Genomic DNA, 24,651 nt, shown 5'->3' with positions numbered 1-24,651 from the left:
CATTAATAGTGGCGCTATGTAAGATGTGTCAGTTTTACTATGTATAGCGCCACAAAAAGTGGCGCTATATAGTAACGGTGCAGTTACCGTTACTGTATAGCGCCACTATTTGTGGCGTTATATATAGTTTGGTAACTTTTTTTTTAACACTTATTTGCGTATTTTGAGTAAAAAAAATCACATTTTGGTTTCGGACTCTCATTTTCATCAAATCTGTTCAAGTTGCAAGTTAGACTTTTTTTTCTTTGTTCTTTCCTGACATAAACACACTAAGTGGTCCTTTGGCAGGAGGTATAAGAATAATGTTTTAATATGGTGTATTAGTAATATTCGAATTAGTTATGCTGTAATTATTTTTTATCCACTGTTTAGTTTGGTGTATTAAAGCATTGCATAATTCTAAAAAATTTGATTGTTTACCAAAATATCCTCCACATTCTTTAACTTTGTATATTTTGAGAGATTTGAGGGGCAATTATGTCTTTAAAGATACTTATGCAAGTATTAAAAATTCTTGCACTGCTAATATCATGGTTTGATATGTATTAGTTATATATAGGATAATACCAAATAAGATGTATACAGAATATTTATACAAGTATTAGTTATATATAAATTGAGAAAATATGCCAAACAAAAGATAAGTAATGTACAAAACTAATGCTTGCATTATTTTTTCTACTACCTCCTGTAGACATGTAATTTTTGACCTTCCCCAAGATTTTACTCTTTTTAGCTTCTAGATATTTAGTTTAGGCCTAATATTGCTATTTTACCTAGTTTTAACTATTTTACTTTATTTTAAGAACAAAAATTGAATATTACAAAAATAGTTCCATATTTCTCTACTTAATTCACGTATTAGATATTTTTAGAAGAATACGTTACTTTGAACCTATTTTTATTCTAATATCATCCTTGAAAATACCAAAAATAGTTTCAACTTTAATTTTAATTTTATTCGAATGTTAATAGTTTATTAAAATCAATTAGTAAGAGTAATTTTATATCTTTTATAAGTGTTCATATTATTTTTAGCTTTCTAGCCCATTTTTTGTAGGAAACTAGAGCCCAATTTTGAAGCCAAAATCTTGTTAGTCCATACCCCATTTAGCATAATATACAAAAAAAGAAAAAAAACTAGACCTACACTAGGAGGGATGAGCGGTTATTTGAGAATGAGCAGACCTTCTTCTTCAACTGATGAAACAAAAAAAAAAACCTAAGAGAAGAAGAGAGAACCCTGCTAGCCGCCGCCAAGCTCTCCCTCTGCTCCACCACTGGTCCGCCTACAACCGCACAACATCAGAAATCTTTCTTCCTTTTATTCAGACTCCAATTTCTTCTACAACCATGTAAAGAGCACTAGGTTTCTCCTTGGTCACTAATAAAAATTCAAGGCCAAGTTCAAAGCAACGCCTCTTTCAGTCATTTCTGCGATTTCCTTTCCAACAAAGCGTGTGTTTCTCGTTTAAAGGTCTGATTAGTTCGAGAATTCCGTTCGGGGTGTTCGTTCACGATTTGCAGCTTCCGCTCGAGGTTCGGGTTCCGTTTCTCGCTTGCCGATTTTATTTTTTCAATCAAGGTTCAGTTCTTCTATCTCTCTTTATTTCAAATGAATTAAAGTATGATTGGTTATGTGATTCATGTTCCTCTGTGTTGGTCTATGTCTAAAATGAATTTGAACTTAATTTGTTGTTTGATTCTTGTTCCTTTTGTGCTTGGTGTTCGATGTTGGTAGTGATATTTGATCACAAAGTGGAAGGGAATTTTAGTTTGTTTGATCTAGTTTTACATTTGATAAGTATAAATCTCAAAATTGGGAGTAAGATTTGGACTAATTTCATTTAAGTAACAACGTGGGATTGAGTTGTGTTTTAAATTAATGGGTCCAGTAATATAATATTTAATTTCTTTCATCTATTAGGCTTGAATTTACTGAGATTTCCCTATGGTATTAGGAGTATAGATTAGTTTAGTCTATTCATGGGCCAATATTATGCTTGGATTCATAGTTCCTTAATTACTTTCCTAATTCTATAATTCTTTTTATTCTCGAGATTTTTCTTTGTTGGAAAAGTTTGGATGCAAAAGTTTGTTCAATAAATGGCCAAAATAGCATGTGAACATTTGTATACCAAGATTATTAAGCAAAAATGAAAGAAGTTAAAAGGGATAACATCTTGATGCTTGAATTGTATCGTGGGGTCTGGTACTGAACATAGAAAAGAGAATTGATATTAACGTGACATTTTATTAGTTTATTATTTCTATTTGATTACTAGGAGCATGTTTAGGCCGATCACACTCGGGTAGGCAAATTTTAGGTCTCGCCTTTTATTTCATTCGAGGTGAGAGGTCATTCCCTTTAGTTTATATTCTGGGGAATGCCTCGTAGAGTTTGTATATATTATTGTTATCCGGGGTATGCCCCGAAGTGAATGTAACGGAGGCCGCAACTACACCGTGGAGGAAGTATAGTGTAGGTTAGCTTAGGATTTTACTTTTCATTATTTTTATTTTTATTTTTCTTTTATTAGGTAGGGACGACCTCGATCCTCTTCTGTGTTTGTTTTTGTTTGTGTGTTTTCACCTCAATCTGAGTATTCTTAAAATCCGACTTGATCATGTACGCAACCGTACTAGTTACGGGACTTGGGGAGTGCCTAACACCTCCTCCCTGAGTCAAATGAACCCCCTTACCTAAATCTCTGGTGTAGACTTAGTTTTGGAGTCTAAAGTGTTTTAAAGGAAAATCATTTCTAAAAAAAACGGTGACTTGGTACACCGAAACAAATGTCAGGTGGCGACTCTGAGTTATTTCCTTTTGAACACGAATTTTTGTCACTTTTCAATTAAAAACCCTTTTGAGCTTTACAAAATCCATTTATTTATTTAAGAGGGTTAAGTGAAGTTTGAAAAAAAAGGGTGTGACATATCTGGCGACTCTGCTGGGGACTTGCAGGTTCTATCTGATACTTGATCTTGTTGGCTTTTGGAATATCCAGTTGAGGTGTTTATGTGTTTACAGTTTTCTTTTTATGTGTTTACTGTTTTATAACTGTCATCATATGCATTACCCGATCAATTCTTTCTGCAACAAGTCTCGGAGTGCGCGTCGTGTACACGAACTCTTCGTTGAGTCACCCTTATTTTAGTAAGGGGCGTTAGACGTATGGAGTGGGTGGAAAGATTGAGCAGCCACCATCGACCATACGCTCCCCCGAATTGCCTTGTTAGTAAACTCCAAACTTAGGTCAACCTTTAGGTCATTCTTATTTGCATCATGTCATTTCAACCTAGTAGGGCTCGGTCCCAGGTACCGTGTCCCGTCATAGGAGGCCTATCCAAATTATGTCAAAATGAGCCCATGGCCCAAAATGACTTTTAATCATCCTATGTGCTAAATGTTGCATCTGTGAGGGTAAAAAGGTCATTTGGCGGACCGATGTTTTGGAAAGAAGGGTGAAAAATAAAGCAAGTAGGGCCCGAGTATATTTTTCTTTCACAACTTTTTCAAGAAAAAACAAAAAAAAAATTCAAAAGATTTTGCATTTTCCCATCATTTTTCAAAAAATAAAAAAAAAGAGAGAAAGAAAATCCAAAAAGATTTTACATTTTTCATCATTTTTCAAAAAAGACAAATATAATTTTTTTTTCAAATTAGTTGCATCTTCCCGAACTACGCATACCTGATTCTCGTCTTTCGGGGCGGGATACGTAGGCAGTCCACATAGAGTCTGATCTTTCTAGTGTCTTAGGTTGTTGGCTTCGCGGGGTCTTAGCAAAATCTTGCATGTCTAGCCACGTTTGGCCACATCGGTTGTTTTTGCAAAATTGGGATATTTTCGCAAAATGGATTGTTAACTATGGATTAGAGTCCTAAACCCACAACAAAGTGTCCTCTCAGTTTTAAGGTTCCTTCTTGTTGAATTTGCATGTCTAGCCACTATTGGCCATATCGGCCATTATTGCAAAATGGGGTCATTTTCGCAAAAGTGGTTCAATTACCCATATCTTAGGATATTAAGTCCACAACTAAGTGTCGTATTACTTTAAGGTCCGTCCTTATTGAGTTTGCATCTTTAGCCACTTTTGGCCATATCGGCCGTTTTTGCAAAATGGGTCATTTCTGCAAATTAATTTTGAGCCATGATTATTGGGAGTTTGAATTCATATAAGCCTTAGTGAAGTATTTTTCCATGTCTTTGAGGCCATCTTTGTTGAGTTTGCCCTAATAGCCACATTTCGGCTACGTAGGTCATTTTGCAAATAGCCCAATCGCGTCTTGCATGTGTCTAATAGAAAGTCTCGTGGCGTCACATGTGTCTTGAGTCACTAAATCTATTTGATCTTATTTTTCCCATTCAGGACAAATACCCCAGGACCATTCTAGTCAAGACCATTGCATGCACGAGCTGCTTGAGGAATTGTTTTTTATTTTTAGTCTATTTTATGTTGTCCTTTAATTTTTAATCTTGTACAGTAGTATCGCGTCTGTCAGTCTAGTAAATATTGTCGAGTCTTTTGTTATAGTACTCCCTGTTTTGTATTTGAAAATCCAAAAAAAAATTATAAATGAAAAATCCCAAAAAGATTGTTATTTCTTAGTTAATTTTATCCATTACTTTTCCAGAACTACGCTTGATCTGATTCATGAGGGACATGATACGTAGGCAACCTACATAGGGTTCGATCGAATCATTTTTCAAAAATAAAAAAAAAACAAGAAGGAAAAGAAAAGAAAAAAAGTGAGAATGAAATTGCGGGACATGAGAAATGAGAGGAAAGAAAAGAGCGATAATCAGAAAGAAAAGAGGGGAAAAGAAATGAAAAACCAAGCAGTGTGAGCAAGGAAGATGAAGAAGGAAATGGGGCAAGAAGAGTGAAATTGGGATGACGTCAAATGATATTTTGACCCTCGAAGCCATTTTAGAACCGTTAATTGTGACTAGGGGCATTGCACGCAATGTGATATTTCTATTCGATAAATGCTCTAACGCTAACATGTTGGCTTTATTTTTCTCCTCTTTGTTACTTTTATTGTTATCATAACAGAGGGTTGTTAGTTTGTGGCACTTTGGCGATTCGTCCATACAATACAAGGTCAAAGAGCAAGTGGCCATGGCTAGCAAAGAAACAAATACTGGGGTTGTAGACCCACCAATGGAGTTTGTGGAGTCGGAGTCTGAATTGAAAAGGAGGTCCAAAGGTTGAAACAACAGATGGGGGAAATGTATCAAGCCTAGATTAAGGGACATCCTCCACCTTCATTCCCTACCAAATATACAGAAAACCATGCCTCCATTCCACCGCTGTCCCAACCTAGATTCCCAATACCGTTGATCTTTCCCTTCAACACTCCCCGGGCTTTACCCCTTACAACTCCTACCCTGGAACTTTGTCCCATATTTTCCATGCTACACCAGCTAAAACAACCTCATACCCTGCTCCGACATCTGCTCCTATTTTTGTAGCTCCTCAACCAGCTACTCTTCCTCGATCCTCTAGCGAGACTGTGTTCAAAGTCCCCGATGCCCAAGGAAAGAGACCCAAGGAAAGTTTTAGGGCGTTTTGCTTCATATGGAATGAACAAGTTGCTCGGGTCAGTTCTCTGATTGATAGAAAAGATGTTGCTAGGCCCCGCCAATGGTAGGATCCAGTAGGAAACCCTTTTAAATGCTTTCAGCCTCAATACCGACCTCGTGAATATCCCCGAGCCCCACAAAATCCACCCCAGTATTATCCTCCGAACAATGTTCGACCATCTATCCAACCACTGGGTCACTCCCTGGGGCGAGCATCAGCATCCCAAAATACTCTTTCACCTTCACAACTTTTTCGGGCACCCAACAACCCACATCCAAGCCAGGGGTATAGAGGTAAACAAATGTTGAAAGATAATTTTACACCGATAGGAGAGTCCTATGCAATCTTGTTTAAGAAATTAAAGCATTATGACCTGATTGCACCTATTCATCCGAATCATATGGACCCACGTGCAAGAAGCTTTGACCCTTATAAAAGGTGTGAATACCATTCTAATTCCCAGGGATACAATGTCGAAAGTTGTCGGGATTTCAAAAGAGAAATAGAAAGAATGATTCAAGAAGGAATAATTGTGATCTAGGACAGTGACACCCAGAACATCGCGCATAATCCTTTACTTGCACATGATAATGCACACTTTGTGGGAGAGGTGCATGGTGACAAGGAGTATGAGAATCCTCTAGGGAACTTGCTGACTGAAGTGAATGATATTGAAATTGGTGAAAGTCCCAGTAATTTTGATGTGTAACCCAGTGGCTAAGACGCCGAGCTTGGTAAAAGGAAAGAAACTCCTTTCTTGGCTAGCCAGGGAGGAGTTTCAGTGGTTTATTTTGTTGTCATTTTTGTTGTCCAGGTTATTTCGGGGTTGTACTCCGAACATTGTCTTGTGGCTCAAACCTTTCTTCTTTTTATTTTGCCTACTTCGTTTAGTTGTAGTAACTCGTCTAGTGTTATTTAGGATTGTTCCATGGTTGTAACCCACGTCTATTTTGCTTGTCTTGTTCAAACCCTTTTCATCATCTGTCTAATACAATCTCCTATTTTCTGTTAGTTCTAGTCAGTTTTTGTTTAGGTCATTTTTCCTTTATAGTTCTTTTCATGCCGATTCTAGTAACATGACATGCACGCATAATTCACAGCCTGGTCTTTAAAGTTAGTCTAATAATGAAGCAATGACATGGGTTTGAATATAATAAATGGAGACATTTGAGGAAACAAGTAAAGATTCACACATCCTGAGATAACCTGAAGCTTGAATTGAGTGAAACTAAGGCAGTTAGTTTGGGAAATCAAGTGGTCGATAAGAGTATACAATAAGAGAATGTCTCTCAAGCAGTTTGAGAAAAATCAGTCAGTGCTGAAATGCATTCTTCCACATCAATATAAGGTTGAGTCAAGTCTACTTCGAACTGGCAAGGATTATTCATTGGGACAAAAGTATTGCCCGTCGACACTCTTTGTTTGTGTTGATGCCATCAATAGTTACTATGTGTGATTTGTTTTCTTATCTTCAATTGTATGTTTGTACTTGACATTTTTAAATTTGGTATGACGAAGGTATTTTATTCTGCTACCCAAACACTTTTATCCTTTGCTACCCCTTTTGAGCCTTAATTTATTTTGTTTCATACCCCTCTTTTGGAATCAGAAGCAGAGTTGGGAACTAGAAAAGAAAAAAAAAGAGAAAAAGGAGAAAAGGAAAGAAAGAAAAAAAAAGAGAAAAGAAAATTGGCCAACTTTGTGTTTGAACTACGTTCGACCTGATTCTTGTCACCACAAGATACGTAGGCAGCCTTACGGTTCGGTCACACCAAATAAAATATTTCATAATCTCCCGAAATCAAGAGTGGGACAAATTTTCTTAGAAATCCCAAAAAAAATCCAAAAAGAAAATTCCCCAGACTCTAAGAAACTGGGGCAGGAGTTTTAATTTTGCCAAAAGACCTGATTCCAAAAGATGTAATTTTGAACCCTTTCATCTTAAATTTTTTTGAGCCTTCATGTCACCCTTTCTTTCCAACCCTGTCCAAAAACCTACATTACGGTCCAAAGAAAGACCTTCTGACAAATCTTTGAGGATGCCAAATCAAGTGTGTCGTGGAAGTCTGATCTTATTGTATCATGGGTAATACCTTGTTTTCAGCACAAAGAGAGAAAATGATAAAATGAGAGAGTCTTATCGGTGAAAACTCTCATGGGCACCGTAAGGCAACGGTGAGTTGAGAAAAGAGCAAAATGAGAGAGGCTTGATGGTGAAAACCTTCAGGGCACTACAAGTCGACTGAGGATTGTGGATCAGATGGGACAATTGAAGCGCTGAAGCCCAGTTTCACAGTGAAAAGGTACAACAAGAGTTGAATATTAGACTTGCTTGAGAGATTAGGCCACTTAATCCAAATGTGCATGTCATGGTCATTAGAGTTGGTATCCACATTTGATAAGTTTCTACTTTATAATTTTCTTGTTAGGCATCTCTTTCCCGTGTCCCTTATTTTGTTCCTCTCATTTTGTTTGAGTCTCTTCTTGAGTCTATTTAGTCAGAACAAGTGAGAATTGACTTCAAAATTTGCTACCAGCTTTCCAATTGCACAAAACGAATTTGGCTAGCACATCAAAGTGGCATGAGTCAGGGAAAGGTAGTATGCGCATTGAGTTGGTAACAATCAACATGCTTTGGGATTCATGTGAGAAATGCAAGGGTTCGGTAAATCTCAATCCATGAGCAAAATGCAACAGATAGAGGATATTAGGAACGAATGGAGCAGAGGTCTTTTTGGGTGCTAAGATCCAAAGTCGAGAGGGAAACATACTCTTTCGCCGTCAAAGTGCCTATGGTACCAGTTCATATTTGGTTACCCTTTTTGTGATAAGGCTTAAAAGAAAATGGGCAGTCGATAACTGTCGAGGTCGTCCAGGTTGAAATCAAAGTTATCTTGGTAGTGGCAGAAACAGACACTCAGCAATGACGCCACAAACTAACCACCACGTTTTCAAACTAACAAAATTTTATTCGTCTAAAACGGGGGCAAGAAAATTTGTTAATCCACAGTGACCTCCCATGAAAAAGGCATGATTCAGGGGCAAGAACTTCTGTTCAGATTCGTCCAAGAAGAGAGCATGGCTCAGGTAAGTTCATTATCGGCTTTGCAGGACCCTCCTGGATAATGAGATTTAGGTTTTAAAAGTTTTCAGGACCCTCCTGGATAATGAGATTTAGTTTTAAGTTTTCAGGACCCTCCTGGATAATGAGATTTAGGTTTTGAAAGTTTTTAGGACCCTCCTGGATAGTGAGATTTAATTTAAAATTCTCAGGACCCTCCTGGATAATGGGATTTAATTTAAAGTTCTCAGGACCCTCCTGGATAATGGGATTTAATTTTAAAATTCTCTGGACCCTCCTGGATAATGAGATTTAATTTTAAAATTCTCAAGACACTCCTGGATAATGGGACTTAATTTAAAATTCTCAGGACCCTCCTAGATAATGAGATTTAGTTTAAAGTTTTCAGAACCCTCATGGACAATGGGATTTAGGTTTTGAAAGTTTTCAGGACCCTCATGGATTATGAGATTTAGGTTTTGAAAGTTTTCAGGACCCTCCTGAAAAATAGGATTTAATTTAAAATTCTCATGACCCTCCTGGATAATGAGATTTAATTTAAAATTCTCAGGACCCTCCTGGATAATGGGATTTAATTTTAAAATTCTCAGGACCCTCCTGGATAATGGAATTTAGTTTTAAGTTTTCAAGACCCTCCTGGATAATGAGATTTAGGTTTTGAAAGTTTTCAGGACTCTCATGGATAATGAGACTTAATTTAAAATTCTCAGGACTCTCCTGGATAAAGGTATTTAGTTTTAAGTTTTCAGGACCCTCTTGGATAATGGGATTTAGGTTTTGAAAGTTTTCAGGACCCTCTTGGATAATGGGATTTAGGTTTTGAAAGTTTTGAGGACCCTCCTGGAATATGGGATTTAATTTAAAATTCTCAGGACCCTCCTGGATAATAGGATTTAATTTAAAATTCTCAGGACCCTCCTGGATAATGGGATTTAATTTTAAAATTCTCAAACCCTCCTGGATAATGGGATTTAATTTAAAATTCTCAAACCCTCCTGGATAATGGGATTTAGTTTTAAGTTTTTAGGACCCTCCTAGATAATGGGATTTAGGTTTTGAAAGTTTTCAGGACCCTTCTGGATAATGAGATTTAGGTTTTGAAAGTTTTCAGGATCCTCCTGGATAATGAGATTTAGTTTTAAGTTTTCAGGACCCTCATGGATAATGAGATTTAATTTAAAATTTTTAGGACCCTCCTGGATAATGGTATTTAATTTTTAATTTTTAAGGACCCTCTTGGATAATGTGATTTAGGTTTTAAAAGTCTTTAGGACCCTCATGGATAATGGGATTTAATTTAAAATTCTCAGGATCCTCTTGGATAATGGGATTTAATTTTAAAATTCTCAAGACCCTCCTCGATAACAAGGGAATACAATTCAAGTTTTTGGCAATCAGGCGCCACCTGGATAACGAGGGAATACAATTCAAGTTTTTGGCAATCATGCGCCCACCTGGATAGCGAGGGAATACAATTCAAGTTTCTGGCAATTAGTCACCCACCTGGATAACGAGGGAATACAATTCAAGTTTCTGGCAGTCAGGCGCCCACCTGGATAACGAGGGAATACAATTCAAGTTTTAGTAATCAGGCACCCACCTGGATAACGAGGAAATACAATTCAAGTTTTGGTAATTAGGCACCCACCTGGATAACGAGGGAATACAATTTAAGTTTCTTGCAATCAGGCGCCCACCTGGATAACGAGGGAATACAATTCAAGTTGTTGGTAATCAGGTGCCCACCTGGATAACGAGGGAATACAATTCAAGTTTTGGTAATCACGCACCCACATGGATAACGAGGGAATACAATTCAAGTTTTGGTAATCAGGCGCCCACTTGGATAACGAAGGAATACTGTTCAAGTTTTAGCAATCAGGCGCCCACCTGGATAACGAGGGAATACTATTCAAGTTTTAGCAATCAGGCGCCCACCTGGATAACGAGGGAATACAATTCATATTTTTGGTAATCAGGCGTCCACCTGGATAACGAGGAAATACAATTCAAGTTTTTTTCAATTAGGCGCCTACCTGGATGACGAGGGAATATAATTCAAGTTTTTGGCAATCAGGTGCCCACTTGGATAACGAGGGAATACAATTCAAGTTTCTGGCAATCATGCGCCCACCTGGATAATGAGGGAATACAATTCAAGTTCATGGTAATCAGGTACCCACCTGGATAACGAGGGAATACAATTCAAGTTCTTGGTAATCAGGCGCCCACCTGGATAACAAAGGAATACAATTCAAGTTTTGGAAATCAGGCGCCCACCTGGATAACAAAGGAATACAATTCAAGTTTTGGAAATCAGGCGCCCACCGGAGAACAAGGGAATACATTTCAAGTTTTGGCAATCAGGCGCCCACCTAGAAAACATGGGAATACAATTCAAGTTTTGGCATCAGGCACCCACCTGGAGAACAAGGGGATTCATTTCATAGTTACTTCCAATTCGCAAATTCAAGAAGCATCAGGAGCTCGCCTGAAGAACGGGGTCCATTTTTCAGTCTTATGTTGAAGATCAAATAGAGATTCACGGAAGATTCAAGACAAGAAGCAGATAGGATCTTGTATTTTTATTTTACTTTTGCTGTAATTTTCCTTTTATTTTTGATGTAATGTCAGGAACCGCTGACTGGAACCTCGACGGCACCTCAATCGGCTCTCCACCTCGGTATACTCCACCACTATTCCTACTTCTGAACTACGCGTGACCTGTTTCCTTTATAGCCAATGATATGTAGGCAGCTCAGATATCAGGGCTCGGTCACATTCTCCTTTCTTTTAAATTTTTGGTCTCTCTAAATAAAGGTCGGGTCAAAAAACCTGTCTAGTCGTTCTTTGTCTGAAAATATTTCGTATTTCCAGTCAAAGAGGGGCAACTGTAGACATGTATTATTTGACCCTCCCCAAGATTTTACTCTTTTTAGCTTCTAGATATTTAGTTTAGGCCTAATATTGCTATTTTACCTAGTTTTAACTATTTTACTTTATTTTAAGAACAAAAATTAAAAATTACAAAAATAGTTCCATATTTCTCTACTTAATTCACGTATTAGATATTTTTAGAAGGATACGTTACTTTGAACCTATTTTCATTCTAATATAATCCTTGAAAATACAAAAAATAGTTTCAACTTTAATTTTAATTTTATTCGAATATTAATAGTTTATTAAAATCAATTAGTAAGAGTAATTTTATATCTTTTATAAGTATTCATATTATTTTTAGCTTTCTTAGCCCAATTTTTGTAGGAAACTAGAGCCCAATTTTGAAGCCCAAATCTTGTTAGTCCATACCCCATTTAGCATAATATACCAAAAAAAAACTAGACCTACACTAGGAGGGATGAGCGGTTATTTGAGAATGAGCAGACCTTCTTCTTCAACTGATGAAACAAAAAAAAAAACCTTAAGAGAAGAAGAGAGAACCCTGCTAGCCGCCGCCAAGCTCTCCTTCTACTCCATCACTGGTCCGCCTACAATAGCACAACATCAGAAATCTTTCTTCCTATTATTCAGACTCCAATTTCTTCTACAGCCATGTAAAGAGCACTAGGTTTCTCCTTGGTCACTAATAAAAATTCAAGGCCAAGTTAAAAGCAACGCCTCTTTCAGTCATTTCTGCGATTTCCTTTCCGGCAAAGCGTGTGTTTCTTGTTTGAAGGTCTGATTAGCTCGAGAATTTCGTTAGGGGTGTTCGTTCATGGTTTGCAGCTTCCGCTCGAGGTTCGGGTTCCGTTTCTCGCTTGCCGATTTTATTTTTTCAATCAAGGTTCAGTTCTTCTATCTCTCTTTATTTCAAATGAATTAAAGTATGATTGGTTATGTGATTCATGTTCCTCTGTGTTGGTCTATGTCTAAAATGAATTTGAACTTAATTTGTTGTTTGATTCTTGTTCCTTTTGTGCTTGGTGTTCGATGTTGGTAGTGATATTTGATCACAAAGTGGAAGGGAATTTTAGTTTGTTTGATCTAGTTTTACATTTGATAAGTATAAATCTCAAAATTGGGAGTAAGATTTGGACTAATTTCATTTAAGTAACAACGTGGGATTGAGTTGTGTTTTAAATTAATGGGTCCAGTAATATAATATTTAATTTCTTTCATCTATTAGGCTTGAATTTACTGAGATTTCCCTATGGTATTAGGAGTATAGATTAGTTTAGTCTATTCATGGGCCAATATTATGCTTGGATTCATAGTTCCTTAATTACTTTCCTAATTCTATAATTCTTTTTATTCTCGAGATTTTTCTTTGTTGGAAAAGTTTGGATGCAAAAGTTTGTTCAATAAATGGCCAAAATAGCATGTGAACATTTGTATACCAAGATTATTAAGCAAAAATGAAAGAAGTTAAAAGGGATAACATCTTGATGCTTGAATTGTATCGTGGGGTCTGGTACTGAACATAGAAAAGAGAATTGATATTAACGTGACATTTTATTAGTTTATTATTTCTATTTGATTACTAGGAGCATGTTTAGGCCGATCACACTCGGGTAGGCAAATTTTAGGTCTCGCCTTTTATTTCATTCGAGGTGAGAGGTCATTCCCTTTAGTTTATATTCTGGGGAATGCCTCGTAGAGTTTGTATATATTATTGTTATCCGGGGTATGCCCCGAAGTGAATGTAACGGAGGCCGCAACTACACCGTGGAGGAAGTATAGTGTAGGTTAGCTTAGGATTTTACTTTTCATTATTTTTATTTTTATTTTTCTTTTATTAGGTAGGGACGACCTCGATCCTCTTCTGTGTTTGTTTTTGTTTGTGTGTTTTCACCTCAATCTGAGTATTCTTAAAATCCGACTTGATCATGTACGCAACCGTACTAGTTACGGGACTTGGGGAGTGCCTAACACCTCCTCCCTGAGTCAAATGAACCCCCTTACCTAAATCTCTGGTGTAGACTTAGTTTTGGAGTCTAAAGTGTTTTAAAGGAAAATCATTTCTAAAAAAAACGGTGACTTGGTACACCGAAACAAATGTCAGGTGGCGACTCTGAGTTATTTCCTTTTGAACACGAATTTTTGTCACTTTTCAATTAAAAACCCTTTTGAGCTTTACAAAATCCATTTATTTATTTAAGAGGGTTAAGTGAAGTTTGAAAAAAAAGGGTGTGACATATCTGGCGACTCTGCTGGGGACTTGCAGGTTCTATCTGATACTTGATCTTGTTGGCTTTTGGAATATCCAGTTGAGGTGTTTATGTGTTTACAGTTTTCTTTTTATGTGTTTACTGTTTTATAACTGTCATCATATGCATTACCCGATCAATTCTTTCTGCAACAAGTCTCGGAGTGCGCGTCGTGTACACGAACTCTTCGTTGAGTCACCCTTATTTTAGTAAGGGGCGTTAGACGTATGGAGTGGGTGGAAAGATTGAGCAGCCACCATCGACCATACGCTCCCCCGAATTGCCTTGTTAGTAAACTCCAAACTTAGGTCAACCTTTAGGTCATTCTTATTTGCATCATGTCATTTCAACCTAGTAGGGCTCGGTCCCAGGTACCGTGTCCCGTCATAGGAGGCCTATCCAAATTATGTCAAAATGAGCCCATGGCCCAAAATGACTTTTAATCATCCTATGTGCTAAATGTTGCATCTGTGAGGGTAAAAAGGTCATTTGGCGGACCGATGTTTTGGAAAGAAGGGTGAAAAATAAAGCAAGTAGGGCCCGAGTATATTTTTCTTTCACAACTTTTTCAAGAAAAAACAAAAAAAAAATTCAAAAGATTTTGCATTTTCCCATCATTTTTCAAAAAATAAAAAAAAAGAGAGAAAGAAAATCCAAAAAGATTTTACATTTTTCATCATTTTTCAAAAAAGACAAATATAATTTTTTTTTCAAATTAGTTGCATCTTCCCGAACTACGCATACCTGATTCTCGTCTTTCGGGGCGGGATACGTAGGCAGTCCACATAGAGTCTGATCTTTCTAGTGTCTTAGGTTGTTGGCTTCGCGGGGTCTTAGCAAAATCTTGCATGTCTAGCCACGTTTGGCCACATCGGTTGTTTTTGCAAAATTGGGATATTTTCGCAAAATGGATTGTTAACTATGGATTAGAGTCCTAAACCCACAACAAAGTGTCCTCTCAGTTTTAAGGTTCCTTCTTGTTGAATTTGCATGTCTAGCCACTATTGGCCATATCGGCCATTATTGCAAAATGGGGTCATTTTCGCAAAAGTGGTTCAATTACCCATATCTTAGGATATTAAGTCCACAACTAAGTGTCGTATTACTTTAAGGTCCGTCCTTATTGAGTTTGCATCTTTAGCCACTTTTGGCCATATCGGCCGTTTTTGCAAAATGGGTCATTTCTGCAAATTAATTTTGAGCCATGATTATTGGGAGTTTGAATTCATATAAGCCTTAGTGAAGTATTTTTCCATGTCTTTGAGGCCATCTTTGTTGAGTTTGCCCTAATAGCCACATTTCGGCTACGTAGGTCATTTTGCAAATAGCCCAATCGCGTCTTGCATGTGTCTAATAGAAAGTCTCGTGGCGTCACATGTGTCTTGAGTCACTAAATCTATTTGATCTTATTTTTCCCATTCAGGACAAATACCCCAGGACCATTCTAGTCAAGACCATTGCATGCACGAGCTGCTTGAGGAATTGTTTTTTATTTTTAGTCTATTTTATGTTGTCCTTTAATTTTTAATCTTGTACAGTAGTATCGCGTCTGTCAGTCTAGTAAATATTGTCGAGTCTTTTGTTATAGTACTCCCTGTTTTGTATTTGAAAATCCAAAAAAAAATTATAAATGAAAAATCCCAAAAAGATTGTTATTTCTTAGTTAATTTTATCCATTACTTTTCCAGAACTACGCTTGATCTGATTCATGAGGGACATGATACGTAGGCAACCTACATAGGGTTCGATCGAATCATTTTTCAAAAATAAAAAAAAAACAAGAAGGAAAAGAAAAGAAAAAAAGTGAGAATGAAATTGCGGGACATGAGAAATGAGAGGAAAGAAAAGAGCGATAATCAGAAAGAAAAGAGGGGAAAAGAAATGAAAAACCAAGCAGTGTGAGCAAGGAAGATGAAGAAGGAAATGGGGCAAGAAGAGTGAAATTGGGATGACGTCAAATGATATTTTGACCCTCGAAGCCATTTTAGAACCGTTAATTGTGACTAGGGGCATTGCACGCAATGTGATATTTCTATTCGATAAATGCTCTAACGCTAACATGTTGGCTTTATTTTTCTCCTCTTTGTTACTTTTATTGTTATCATAACAGAGGGTTGTTAGTTTGTGGCACTTTGGCGATTCGTCCATACAATACAAGGTCAAAGAGCAAGTGGCCATGGCTAGCAAAGAAACAAATACTGGGGTTGTAGACCCACCAATGGAGTTTGTGGAGTCGGAGTCTGAATTGAAAAGGAGGTCCAAAGGTTGAAACAACAGATGGGGGAAATGTATCAAGCCTAGATTAAGGGACATCCTCCACCTTCATTCCCTACCAAATATACAGAAAACCATGCCTCCATTCCACCGCTGTCCCAACCTAGATTCCCAATACCGTTGATCTTTCCCTTCAACACTCCCCGGGCTTTACCCCTTACAACTCCTACCCTGGAACTTTGTCCCATATTTTCCATGCTACACCAGCTAAAACAACCTCATACCCTGCTCCGACATCTGCTCCTATTTTTGTAGCTCCTCAACCAGCTACTCTTCCTCGATCCTCTAGCGAGACTGTGTTCAAAGTCCCCGATGCCCAAGGAAAGAGACCCAAGGAAAGTTTTAGGGCGTTTTGCTTCATATGGAATGAACAAGTTGCTCGGGTCAGTTCTCTGATTGATAGAAAAGATGTTGCTAGGCCCCGCCAATGGTAGGATCCAGTAGGAAACCCTTTTAAATGCTTTCAGCCTCAATACCGACCTCGTGAATATCCCCGAGCCCCACAAAATCCACCCCAGTATTATCCTCCGAACAATGTTCGACCATCTATCCAACCACTGGGTCACTCCCTGGGGCGAGCATCAGCATCCCAAAATACTCTTTCACCTTCACAACTTTTTCGGGCACCCAACAACCCACATCCAAGCCAGGGGTATAGAGGTAAACAAATGTTGAAAGATAATTTTACACCGATAGGAGAGTCCTATGCAATCTTGTTTAAGAAATTAAAGCATTATGACCTGATTGCACCTATTCATCCGAATCATATGGACCCACGTGCAAGAAGCTTTGACCCTTATAAAAGGTGTGAATACCATTCTAATTCCCAGGGATACAATGTCGAAAGTTGTCGGGATTTCAAAAGAGAAATAGAAAGAATGATTCAAGAAGGAATAATTGTGATCTAGGACAGTGACACCCAGAACATCGCGCATAATCCTTTACTTGCACATGATAATGCACACTTTGTGGGAGAGGTGCATGGTGACAAGGAGTATGAGAATCCTCTAGGGAACTTGCTGACTGAAGTGAATGATATTGAAATTGGTGAAAGTCCCAGTAATTTTGATGTGTAACCCAGTGGCTAAGACGCCGAGCTTGGTAAAAGGAAAGAAACTCCTTTCTTGGCTAGCCAGGGAGGAGTTTCAGTGGTTTATTTTGTTGTCATTTTTGTTGTCCAGGTTATTTCGGGGTTGTACTCCGAACATTGTCTTGTGGCTCAAACCTTTCTTCTTTTTATTTTGCCTACTTCGTTTAGTTGTAGTAACTCGTCTAGTGTTATTTAGGATTGTTCCATGGTTGTAACCCACGTCTATTTTGCTTGTCTTGTTCAAACCCTTTTCATCATCTGTCTAATACAATCTCCTATTTTCTGTTAGTTCTAGTCAGTTTTTGTTTAGGTCATTTTTCCTTTATAGTTCTTTTCATGCCGATTCTAGTAACATGACATGCACGCATAATTCACAGCCTGGTCTTTAAAGTTAGTCTAATAATGAAGCAATGACATGGGTTTGAATATAATAAATGGAGACATTTGAGGAAACAAGTAAAGATTCACACATCCTGAGATAACCTGAAGCTTGAATTGAGTGAAACTAAGGCAGTTAGTTTGGGAAATCAAGTGGTCGATAAGAGTATACAATAAGAGAATGTCTCTCAAGCAGTTTGAGAAAAATCAGTCAGTGCTGAAATGCATTCTTCCACATCAATATAAGGTTGAGTCAAGTCTACTTCGAACTGGCAAGGATTATTCATTGGGACAAAAGTATTGCCCGTCGACACTCTTTGTTTGTGTTGATGCCATCAATAGTTACTATGTGTGATTTGTTTTCTTATCTTCAATTGTATGTTTGTACTTGACATTTTTAAATTTGGTATGACGAAGGTATTTTATTCTGCTACCCAAACACTTTTATCCTTTGCTACCCCTTTTGAGCCTTAATTTATTTTGTTTCATACCCCTCTTTTGGAATCAGAAGCAGAGTTGGGAACTAGAAAAGAAAAAAAAAGAGAAAAAGGAGAAAAGGAAAGAAAGAAAAAAAAAGAGAAAAGAAAATTGGCCAACTTTGTGTTTGAACTACGTTCGACCTGATTCTTGTCACCACAAGATACGTAGGCAGCCTTACGGTTCGGTCACACCAAATAAAATATTTCATAATCTCCCGAAATCAAGAGTGGGACAAATTTTCTTAGAAATCCCAAAAAAAATCCAAAAAGAAAATTCCCCAGACTCTAAGAAACTGGGGCAGGAGTTTTAATTTTGCCAAAAGACCTGATTCCAAAAGATGTAATTTTGAACCCTTTCATCTTAAATTTTTTTGAGCCTTCATGTCACCCTTTCTTTCCAACCCTGTCCAAAAACCTACATTACGGTCCAAAGAAAGACCTTCTGACAAATCTTTGAGGATGCCAAATCAAGTGTGTCGTGGAAGTCTGATCTTATTGTATCATGGGTAATACCTTGTTTTCAGCACAAAGAGAGAAAATGATAAAATGAGAGAGTCTTATCGGTGAAAACTCTCATGGGCACCGTAAGGCAACGGTGAGTTGAGAAAAGAGCAAAATGAGAGAGGCTTGATGGTGAAAACCTTCAGGGCACTACAAGTCGACTGAGGATTGTGGATCAGATGGGACAATTGAAGCGCTGAAGCCCAGTTTCACAGTGAAAAGGTACAACAAGAGTTGAATATTAGACTTGCTTGAGAGATTAGGCCACTTAATCCAAATGTGCATGTCATGGTCATTAGAGTTGGTATCCACATTTGATAAGTTTCTACTTTATAATTTTCTTGTTAGGCATCTCTTTCCCGTGTCCCTTATTTTGTTCCTCTCATTTTGTTTGAGTCTCTTCTTGAGTCTATTTAGTCAGAACAAGTGAGAATTGACTTCAAAATTTGCTACCAGCTTTCCAATTGCACAAAACGAATTTGGCTAGCACATCAAAGTGGCATGAGTCAGGGAAAGGTAGTATGCGCATTGAGTTGGTAACAATCAACATGCTTTGGGATTCATGTGAGAAATGCAAGGGTTCGGTAAATCTCAATCCATGAGCAAAATGCAACAGATAGAGGATATTAGGAACGAATGGAGCAGAGGTCTTTTTGGGTGCTAAGATCCAAAGTCGAGAGGGAAACATACTCTTTCGCCGTCAAAGTGCCTATGGTACCAGTTCATATTTGGTTACCCTTTTTGTGATAAGGCTTAAAAGAAAATGGGCAGTCGATAACTGTCGAGGTCGTCCAGGTTGAAATCAAAGTTATCTTGGTAGTGGCAGAAACAGACACTCAGCAATGACGCCACAAACTAACCACCACGTTTTCAAACTAACAAAATTTTATTCGTCTAAAACGGGGGCAAGAAAATTTGTTAATCCACAGTGACCTCCCATGAAAAAGGCATGATTCAGGGGCAAGAACTTCTGTTCAGATTCGTCCAAGAAGAGAGCATGGCTCAGGTAAGTTCATTATCGGCTTTGCAGGACCCTCCTGGATAATGAGATTTAGGTTTTAAAAGTTTTCAGGACCCTCCTGGATAATGAGATTTAGTTTTAAGTTTTCAGGACCCTCCTGGATAATGAGATTTAGGTTTTGAAAGTTTTTAGGACCCTCCTGGATAGTGAGATTTAATTTAAAATTCTCAGGACCCTCCTGGATAATGGGATTTAATTTAAAGTTCTCAGGACCCTCCTGGATAATGGGATTTAATTTTAAAATTCTCTGGACCCTCCTGGATAATGAGATTTAATTTTAAAATTCTCAAGACACTCCTGGATAATGGGACTTAATTTAAAATTCTCAGGACCCTCCTAGATAATGAGATTTAGTTTAAAGTTTTCAGAACCCTCATGGACAATGGGATTTAGGTTTTGAAAGTTTTCAGGACCCTCATGGATTATGAGATTTAGGTTTTGAAAGTTTTCAGGACCCTCCTGAAAAATAGGATTTAATTTAAAATTCTCATGACCCTCCTGGATAATGAGATTTAATTTAAAATTCTCAGGACCCTCCTGGATAATGGGATTTAATTTTAAAATTCTCAGGACCCTCCTGGATAATGGAATTTAGTTTTAAGTTTTCAAGACCCTCCTGGATAATGAGATTTAGGTTTTGAAAGTTTTCAGGACTCTCATGGATAATGAGACTTAATTTAAAATTCTCAGGACTCTCCTGGATAAAGGTATTTAGTTTTAAGTTTTCAGGACCCTCTTGGATAATGGGATTTAGGTTTTGAAAGTTTTCAGGACCCTCTTGGATAATGGGATTTAGGTTTTGAAAGTTTTGAGGACCCTCCTGGAATATGGGATTTAATTTAAAATTCTCAGGACCCTCCTGGATAATAGGATTTAATTTAAAATTCTCAGGACCCTCCTGGATAATGGGATTTAATTTTAAAATTCTCAAACCCTCCTGGATAATGGGATTTAATTTAAAATTCTCAAACCCTCCTGGATAATGGGATTTAGTTTTAAGTTTTTAGGACCCTCCTAGATAATGGGATTTAGGTTTTGAAAGTTTTCAGGACCCTTCTGGATAATGAGATTTAGGTTTTGAAAGTTTTCAGGATCCTCCTGGATAATGAGATTTAGTTTTAAGTTTTCAGGACCCTCATGGATAATGAGATTTAATTTAAAATTTTTAGGACCCTCCTGGATAATGGTATTTAATTTTTAATTTTTAAGGACCCTCTTGGATAATGTGATTTAGGTTTTAAAAGTCTTTAGGACCCTCATGGATAATGGGATTTAATTTAAAATTCTCAGGATCCTCTTGGATAATGGGATTTAATTTTAAAATTCTCAAGACCCTCCTCGATAACAAGGGAATACAATTCAAGTTTTTGGCAATCAGGCGCCACCTGGATAACGAGGGAATACAATTCAAGTTTTTGGCAATCATGCGCCCACCTGGATAGCGAGGGAATACAATTCAAGTTTCTGGCAATTAGTCACCCACCTGGATAACGAGGGAATACAATTCAAGTTTCTGGCAGTCAGGCGCCCACCTGGATAACGAGGGAATACAATTCAAGTTTTAGTAATCAGGCACCCACCTGGATAACGAGGAAATACAATTCAAGTTTTGGTAATTAGGCACCCACCTGGATAACGAGGGAATACAATTTAAGTTTCTTGCAATCAGGCGCCCACCTGGATAACGAGGGAATACAATTCAAGTTGTTGGTAATCAGGTGCCCACCTGGATAACGAGGGAATACAATTCAAGTTTTGGTAATCACGCACCCACATGGATAACGAGGGAATACAATTCAAGTTTTGGTAATCAGGCGCCCACTTGGATAACGAAGGAATACTGTTCAAGTTTTAGCAATCAGGCGCCCACCTGGATAACGAGGGAATACTATTCAAGTTTTAGCAATCAGGCGCCCACCTGGATAACGAGGGAATACAATTCATATTTTTGGTAATCAGGCGTCCACCTGGATAACGAGGAAATACAATTCAAGTTTTTTTCAATTAGGCGCCTACCTGGATGACGAGGGAATATAATTCAAGTTTTTGGCAATCAGGTGCCCACTTGGATAACGAGGGAATACAATTCAAGTTTCTGGCAATCATGCGCCCACCTGGATAATGAGGGAATACAATTCAAGTTCATGGTAATCAGGTACCCACCTGGATAACGAGGGAATACAATTCAAGTTCTTGGTAATCAGGCGCCCACCTGGATAACAAAGGAATACAATTCAAGTTTTGGAAATCAGGCGCCCACCTGGATAACAAAGGAATACAATTCAAGTTTTGGAAATCAGGCGCCCACCGGAGAACAAGGGAATACATTTCAAGTTTTGGCAATCAGGCGCCCACCTAGAAAACATGGGAATACAATTCAAGTTTTGGCATCAGGCACCCACCTGGAGAACAAGGGGATTCATTTCATAGTTACTTCCAATTCGCAAATTCAAGAAGCATCAGGAGCTCGCCTGAAGAACGGGGTCCATTTTTCAGTCTTATGTTGAAGATCAAATAGAGATTCACGGAAGATTCAAGACAAGAAGCAGATAGGATCTTGTATTTTTATTTTACTTTTGCTGTAATTTTCCTTTTATTTTTGATGTAATGTCAGGAACCGCTGACTGGAACCTCGACGGCACCTCAATCGGCTCTCCACCTCGGTATACTCCACCACTATTCCTACTTCTGAACTACGCGTGACCTGTTTCCTTTATAGCCAATGATATGTAGGCAGCTCAGATATCAGGGCTCGGTCACATTCTCCTTTCTTTTAAATTTTTGGTCTCTCTAAATAAAGGTCGGGTCAAAAAACCTGTCTAGTCGTTCTTTGTCTGAAAATATTTCGTATTTCCAGTCAAAGAGGGGCAACTGTAGACATGTATTATTTGACCCTCCCCAAGATTTTACTCTTTTTAGCTTCTAGATATTTAGTTTAGGCCTAATATTGCTATTTTACCTAGTTTTAACTATTTTACTTTATTTTAAGAACAAAAATTAAAAATTACAAAAATAGTTCCATATTTCTCTACTTAATTCACGTATTAGATATTTTTAGAAGGATACGTTACTTTGAACCTATTTTCATTCTAATATAATCCTTGAAAATACAAAAAATAGTTTCAACTTTAATTTTAATTTTATTCGAATATTAATAGTTTATTAAAATCAATTAGTAAGAGTAATTTTATATCTTTTATAAGTATTCATATTATTTTTAGCTTTCTTAGCCCAATTTTTGTAGGAAACTAGAGCCCAATTTTGAAGCCCAAATCTTGTTAGTCCATACCCCATTTAGCATAATATACCAAAAAAAAACTAGACCTACACTAGGAGGGATGAGCGGTTATTTGAGAATGAGCAGACCTTCTTCTTCAACTGATGAAACAAAAAAAAAAACCTTAAGAGAAGAAGAGAGAACCCTGCTAGCCGCCGCCAAGCTCTCCTTCTACTCCATCACTGGTCCGCCTACAATAGCACAACATCAGAAATCTTTCTTCCTATTATTCAGACTCCAATTTCTTCTACAGCCATGTAAAGAGCACTAGGTTTCTCCTTGGTCACTAATAAAAATTCAAGGCCAAGTTAAAAGCAACGCCTCTTTCAGTCATTTCTGCGATTTCCTTTCCGGCAAAGCGTGTGTTTCTTGTTTGAAGGTCTGATTAGCTCGAGAATTTCGTTAGGGGTGTTCGTTCATGGTTTGCAGCTTCCGCTCGAGGTTCGGGTTCCGTTTCTTGCTTGCCGATTTTATTTTTCAATCAAGGTTCAGTTCTTCTATCTCTCTTTATTTCAAATGAATTAAAGTATGATTGGTTATGTGATTCATGTTCCTATGTGTTGGTCTATGTCTAAAATGAATTTGAACTTAATTTGTTGTTTGATTCTTGTTCCTTTTGTGCTTGGTGTTCGATGTTGGCAGTGATATTTGATCACAAAGTGGAAGGGAATTTTAGTTTGTTTGATCTAGTTTTACATTTGATAAGTATAAATCTCAAAATTGGGAGTAAGATTTGGACTAATTTCATTTAAGTAACAACGTGGGATTGAGTTGTGTTTTAAATTAATGGGTCCAGTAATATAATATTTAATTTCTTGCATCTATTAGGCTTGAATTTACTGAGATTTCCCTATGGTATTAGGAGTATAGATTAGTTTAGTCTATTCATGGGCCAATATTATGCTTGGATTCATAGTTCCTTAATTACTTTCCGAACTCTGTAATTCTTTTTATTCTCGTGATTTTTCTTTGTTGGAAAAGTTTGGATGCAAAAGTTTGTTCAATAAATGGCCAAAATAGCATGTGAACATTTGTATACCAAGATTATTAAGCAAAAATGAAAGTAGTTAAAAGGGATAACATCTTGATGCTTGAATTGTATCGTGGGGGTCTGGTACTGAACATAGAAAAGAGAATTGATATTAACGTGACATTTTATTATTTTATTGTTTCTATTTGATCACTAGGAGCATGTTTAGGCCGATCACACTCGGGTAGGCAAATTTTAGATCTCGTCTTTTATTTCATTTGAGGTGAGAGGTCATTCCCTTTAGTTTATATTCAGGGGAATGCCCCGTAGAGTTTGTATATATTATTGTTATCCGGGGTATGCCCCGAAGTGAATGTAACGGAGGCAGCAACTACACCGTGGAGGAAGTATAGTGTAGGTTAGCTTAGGATTTTACTTTTCATTATTTTTATTTTTATTTTTCTTTTATTAGGTAGGGACGACCTCGATCCTCTTCTGTGTTTGTTTTTGTTTGTGTGTTTTCACCTCAATCTGAGTATTCTTAAAAGCCGACTTGATCATGTATGCAACCGTACTAGTTAGAGGACTTGGGGAGTGCCTAACACCTTCTCCCCGAGTCAAATGAACCCCCTTACCTAAAGCTCTGATGTAGACTTAGTTTTGGAGTCCAAAGTGTTTTAAAGGAAAATCATTTCTAAAAAAAAAAACGGTGACCAGGCACACCGAAACAAATGTCAGGTGGCGACTCTGAGTTATTTCCTTTTGAACACGAATTTTTGTCACTTTTCAATTAAAAACCCTTTTGAGCTTTACAAAATCCTTTTATTTATTTAAGAGGGTTAA

At 37.5% G+C, this 24,651-nt stretch overlaps 1 long non-coding RNA gene across 1 annotated transcript; it reads left to right on the top strand.

Annotated features, from left to right (window-relative positions):
* The first annotated feature begins 1,088 nt into the window (after positions 1-1,088).
* LOC142181231 (uncharacterized) lies at positions 1,089-24,365 on the top strand. Its single transcript, XR_012709769.1, has 2 exons — positions 1,089-12,455; positions 15,242-24,365. It is a non-coding gene; the product is annotated as an uncharacterized LOC142181231 (long non-coding RNA).
* The last annotated feature ends 286 nt before the right edge of the window (positions 24,366-24,651 follow it).

The sequence above is a fragment of the Nicotiana tabacum genome, chromosome 5 (genome assembly GCF_000715075.1).
Source record: "Nicotiana tabacum cultivar K326 chromosome 5, ASM71507v2, whole genome shotgun sequence".
Classification (NCBI taxonomy): Eukaryota; Viridiplantae; Streptophyta; class Magnoliopsida; order Solanales; family Solanaceae; genus Nicotiana; species Nicotiana tabacum.
Note: the sequence above shows the minus strand (reverse complement) of the source record. Positions and strands in the feature narration are given on the sequence as shown.